At 53.9% G+C, this 6,108-nt stretch overlaps 1 protein-coding gene across 1 annotated transcript in view; it reads right to left on the bottom strand.

Moving 5' to 3' along the window:
- The window catches only part of SDSL (serine dehydratase like), a 23,258-nt gene that overhangs the window by 15,600 nt on the left and 1,550 nt on the right, over nt 1-6,108 (bottom strand). The gene's annotated exons all lie outside the window — the stretch shown is intronic.

Below are 6,108 nucleotides of genomic sequence, written 5' to 3'. Positions count from 1 at the left end.
CACCAAGCCCCAGCTGGGCCCCAGCCCCCTTACCTCCCTGCTGAGACCCCTCGGACCAGCACGGCCACCTGCTGCCCACCAGCCTCTGGGCATCGGTCCTGCCCAGTTCCCGACAGCCTCCTGGGCCTCTGCCCCGCCTCCCGTGTTAAAGAGCCAGCCCTGGCCGCTGATACTCCGGGTGAAGACGGCGGGGGAGGGGTGGCAGCCACCCTCCCTGCCCCCCAGCCAATGCCCACAACTCCGGCGTCCCTCCGTCCCGCTGGACAGGCGAGGAAGCTGAGGCTCAGAGAGGGGGACTCACTGCCGAGGCCCAGCCAGCAAGGGACAGAGACAGCTTTTACCCCCAAGCCCACTGCCCCTTCCGTGAGACGGACAGCCCACCCGGCGTCCCCTAGGTCCTGAGTCAGGCCAGGCCGCCTCCCCTGAAGCCCCGCTAGGGTCGACTCGGGTCCGAGAGGGGGGAACCCGGGCAAGGGAGTCAGTGTCACTCGTCACGTGAGCCAGGCCGGCTTTTCTGAAGCCCCTCTCCGTCTCTGGAACTCTACCCGCCGACATGAGAACCCAGACAATTATTTGTTGTCCGAATGAACGACTGACCATTCATTCATTCCATGACTGCGTATTGGACACCTACTATGTGCCAATCCCTGGGACCTTTAGTCTCAAACTAGACAGCATGTCCCCTGCCCTCACGAGCCCTTGGGGCAGTGGTGACCGGGGCAGCTGGGCGGTGAGCAGGGCTGTGGGCGCCAGAGCGGGCACCTTGCCTGGCCCCGGGGGCTGGGAAGGCTTCCTGGAGGAGGGGAAGTGTGGGCTGAGCCAGCATTCAAGGACACGAAGTGCAAAGGCCTGGAGCTGGAAAACACATTGTGTTCCAGGGACAGGGAAGTGTCCCTTGGGACTGGGAGAGGTGGACAGCAAGTGGCTTTGGGACTGGAGAAACGGGCAGAGGCCAGAGTCCTCAGGGACGCCTGACCAAGCTGGAGTTTGGACCTTACCCTGGGGCACTAGGGAGCCACAGAAGGCTGTAGGCAGGGGAATGACATGATCGGATTTGTATCTTGTCCCTGTCACCATCTAATGGGGTGAACCTGAACGGGTCATGCCCATCTCTGGGCCTCAGTTTCCCTGTCTGTCAAACAGGAGGTGAGGTCCAGGAGGACCTGGCAGCCAGGTGTTCTATGTCCTTCTTGGACCGTGTGTGACTGCCCCAGGTTTGATGATTAACTCTCAGCCACTTGGGGTTAAGTGGTGCTGCTTGGCCGTGATCCTTGACGAGGACTCTGGGTCAGCTCATCCTTGTCCTCACGTTAACACACGTCCATCCTTGTCAGCAGCCTGTTCCAGACTGGCCACTGGGAGCACAGAGGGAGTAAAACCCAGTCGGTGCCTCAAGGTGGCCCCCAGCATGGAGGGAAGAGAAAGACCCCCAATCAGTGACAATGAGGACAGAGGGCCGGAGGTTCCCACAGGGCAGATGGGAGTAGGGTGAGATCAGGGAGGGCTTCCTGAGGAGGCAGAGTGTTAGCACACATCTCAGACTTGGACAAGAAGCACAAGTACAGGTGCACTTAATGCATGTCTACTGTATACCAGACTACTTTTTTTTTTTTGGAATCAGACTCTCACTCTGTCACCCAGGCTGGAGTGCAGTGGCATCCTCACGGCCACCCCAGCGTCCACCTGCTGGGCTCCGGTGATCCTTCCGCCTCAGCCTTCTAGTAGCCGGAACTACAGGCGCACACTACCACGCCCGGCTAATTTTTTAATCCCAGCACTTTGATAGGCTGAGGCAAAAGGATTGCCTGAGTTCAGGGGTTTAAGACCAGCCTGGGCAACTTGGCGAGTACTAGTCTCCACAATAAATCAAAGAATTAGCCAGGTGTGGTGGCATGAGCCTGTGGTTCCTGCATATCCCCAAAGATTTTTTGGGGGTTTTTTTTTTTGAGACAGAGTCTCACTCTGTTGCCCAGGCTACAGTGCAGAGGCAAACTCACAGCCACTGCAACCTCAACCTGCTGGGCTCAGGCGATCCTTCTGCCTCAGCCTTCCAAGTAGCTGGAACTACAGGCATGCGCCACCACACCCAGCTAATTTTTCTTGATTTATTGTGGAGACGAGGTTTCAACATGTTGCCCAGACTGGTTGCAAACCCATGGGCTCAGGCAATCCTCTCACCTCGTCCTCCCAAAGTGCTGGGATTATAGGCATGAACCACCGCAGCTGACCCCCACCAAAAGTGTTTTAATAGTTGGATATTTATTTGGAAATACACGCATATGAGTATATTTAAGTATGTATATGTAGATATGCAGATATATGTATATGCACATTATGTGTGTGTTTATAATATTGAACCCATAATTTCATGAATATTATTGCTTAGAAAGAAGCTAAGACAGGTATTAAAGTTTAAAAATAGAGTTTCTTTAAAGAGAAATATGGCTGGGCATGGTGACTCACACCTGTAATCCCAACACTTTGGGAGGTTGAGGCGGGAGAATTGCCTGAGACCACAGTTCGAGACCAGTCTGGGCAACACAGCAAGATCCCTGTCTCTACTGAAAGAAAGAAAGAAGGAAGGAAAGAAAGAAAGAAAGAAAGAAAGAAAGAAAGAAAGAAAGAAAGAAAGAAAGAAAGAAAGAAAGAAAGACGGACTAGTAGTCATAGCAGAAGTGGGAGATTCTAGCATGGAGAGACAGAATGCCCAGCAGTTAAAACACAGGCCTTGCAGCCAGGCTATGGTGCAAATACCAGCTCTGCCTCTTCCTGGCTGTGTGACCTTGAGTAAGCCACTGAACCTCTCTGGGCCCTGTTTTCTCAACTGTAAGGTGTGGATAAAATACTATTAGGACAAGAGTCAGTGCTGTGCTCATTGCCATTGTTTTTATAAAACTATCATAAAAGAGTTGATGGGCCTGGCACGATAGTGCCTGTAATCCTGCACTTTGGGAGGCCACAGAGGCCAGGAGTTCAAGACCAGCCTGGACAACATAGCAAGACCTCGTCTCTAACAACAACAAAAAAAATGTTTCAATCCAAAAAAAAAAGGGGGTGACAATATGACAAATATTGCAAAAGTGGCACTTGAGCATCTGAAGCATCATGGCATCACTGTTACAGAATACCTACACCTCCCTGGAAATGCGGGCATTTATATGAACCCTAATTGTGGAGTAGGCCCAGAGAGGCTCAGTCACTTTCCCAAGGCCGCACAATGTGGCCCGGCCGGGGCTCATACCCAGAGAGGCCAGGCTCTGGCGCTCCCGGCTTGGGTGAGGTGGCGGACGGGCCCGGGTGGCGGCATCAGAGGCCTACAGGGCTGGAAAGGGGCCCAGGTCGCTGACCCTCCGGAGCCACATTCGTCAGCCAGCCCCTGTCCCTGACACCTCAGGCCGCCAAACACCCACCCAGCCCGAACCCTGGTTACTCATTAAGCTCCGTGACACCATCCACCATCCGCACACCCGCTGGCCTGTTCCCAGGCGTGGAAAGGCGGAACGGGGCCTCCACACTTGCCCCCCCAAGGGGCGGGTTGGACCCCGGGCTCTGCGTCATCTGCTCTCTAACCCAGGGGTGAGGAGGCGGGGAGGCCAGGGGGTCGGGGGGGTCTGTGTCCCCCTGTATGGTGAGAGAACAGGGGCACAGGCGGACCCCCACCCCATCCAGTGAGCGGAACCAGCCCAGCCAAAACGTGGTCTATGCCCACTTCCCTCAGAGCACCTCACCCAGGCTCTCAGATGCATCAGCCCTGTTGAGACGACACACCGTCCAGACCAGAGAGGGTCGCACACTGGAAGGTCACACGCCCTTGGCCTGAGCGGGGCTCGCTGGCCTCAGCGGGCTCAGCCCTGCCCTTCCCGCTGTCCTTACCTATCCCTACGGCATCTCCAACACCTGACAGTCCAGCCTCTCATAAGAATCTGAGTTTGAGACTGTTGTCCAGAACAAGTCTGTCTGTGGAATCTCTTATCATGGGGGACGCTAGGCACGGAAAGTTTAAGTAATCCGCCCCAAGCTGCCCAGCAAATACACCACAGGACCAATCTTCAAGGGACTGCATGTCCCACCTGGATGCTCATGTCCCAAGAGACTTTGATTTTTTTTTTGAGTCAGAGTCTCACTCTGTCACCCAGGCTGGAGTGTGGTGGCACAATCACGGCTCACCTCAGCTTCGAACTCCAGGCTCAGACGATCCAGGAACCGGGACTACAGACACGTGTCACCACACCCAGCTTATTTATTTATAGGACGAGGTCTTGCTATGCTGCCCAGCATGGGAGGTCGAGGCTGCAGTGAGCTATGCTCAGGCCAGGACACTCCAACCCAGGCAATGGACCAAGACCCTGTCTCTAAATAAACAAATACATGAAAAAGAGAATCTGTCTAGGAGACGGTGAACATAAAGCAGGAGGTGTCACTGTCACCAGAGGAGAGGCAAGTGTAATAACTTTGCCCCTCCCCTGGTGACAACGAACGGTTTTGTGTAATACTCTCCCCTCCCTGATAGAGACAGATCTAAGGGACACATAGACAGAAAAACAATTACCAAACAGAGACAGTATATAACCAAAATAAATAGTGGAGCCATGTGGATGGAACACAGATGGATGGAACTTACGAAAAAAAATCCAACATTCATTTAAAAAAAATTCAGCTTACATGAGGCAGCCTGGTAAACACAACCTCGGCCGGGGTCAAGGTTAAGATCAACTGTGCTGTGCCATGTGGATGGTTGAAGTGCCCTTGGGATGCGATGAGGCGGACACTTCCCTCTGCCGGCTCCTCCCCCAGTCCCCTCCATCCAATCTGCTCCAGAGGTAAAGCCACCAGGCAGGCCCCGATCCAGAGGCATTCTACAAAATGCCCGACCAGTGCTGTTCAAATATCATGGTCAGCTGGGCACGGTGGCTCACGCCTGTCATCCCAGCATTTTGGGAGGCTGAAGTGGGAAGATCGCTTGAACCCAAGAGTTTGAGACCAGCCTGGGCAACATAGTGAGACCGCGTCTCTATTTTAAAAAAACTTTAAAAAATTAGCCTATGCACCCAGGCAACTTGGTAAGACCTCGTCTCTACAATACATCAAAAATTAACCAGGTGTGGTGGCACGCACCTGTAGTTCCAGCTACTTGGAAGGCTGAGGCGAAAGGATGGCCGGAGCCCAGCAGGTCAAGGCTGCGGTGGCCGGGAGCGGCCACTGCACTCCAGTCTGGGTGACAGAGTGAGACCCCAACTCAAAAAAAAAAAAAAAAACTAGCCCGGCGTGATCCCACATGCTTGTAGTCCCAGCTACTTGGAAGACTGAAGTGGTAGGATCAACTGAACCCAGGAGGTCGAGGCTGCAGTAAGCCATGATTGTACCAGTGTACTCCAGCCCGGGTGACAGAGTGAGACCTTCTCTGTAAATCGAAAACAACCCTAAACAACCCTAAAACAACCCTCACTGCAGCCTCTAACTCCTGGGCTCAAGCAATCCTTCCAGTTCAGCTTCCCAAGTAGCTGGGACTACAGGCGTGCACCACTACAGCTGACTAATTTATTTTTGTATTTCTTGTAGAGATGAGGATCTCACAGTGTTGCCCAGAAACTTCTAGGCTCAACTCACAGAGTCGCCAGTCAGGAGGGGTCAGCCTGACAAATGCTCCAAGGAGGCAGGGGTGCCAGGCTTCCTACAAGCGGCACTGACGCTCCTGTGTCCCTTGCCTCAGGGAACAGAGGTGACAGCCAAATTAGAGGCAAGGGCGGCGAGTGGGCATTCTTCCTGGGTTCGTGTTTTGAGAACTAGAAAGAGCTTAAGGCAGAAGCCAACCATCGGGCAGACACTTTGAGTCCAGAAACACCCACTCTTCAATGGTCATCGCTGGACCCAGGCGACAGGACGAGGACCGAGGCCTGGAGTGGGGGTGGTTTCTGGGCAAGCTGAGGACAGGATGGCACCCCCCATCCCCGGCTGCCTCCAGCCGCGGAATGTCAATACCTGGTTGTCGGCAGAACTCCTCATTGCGTCAAATTCAGTAACTGCTTGATTTTTTTTTTCTTGTTTGTTTTTTTTGAATTGGAGTCTCACTCCGTCGCCCAGGCTGGAGTGCAGTGGCCGCTCCCGGCC

This window comes from Carlito syrichta, unplaced genomic scaffold, assembly GCF_000164805.1.
Source record: "Carlito syrichta isolate Samal-C Ts95f unplaced genomic scaffold, Tarsius_syrichta-2.0.1 Scaffold309836, whole genome shotgun sequence".
NCBI lineage: Eukaryota > Metazoa > Chordata > Mammalia > Primates > Tarsiidae > Carlito > Carlito syrichta.
This window is presented reverse-complemented; position numbering and strand designations above follow the sequence as displayed.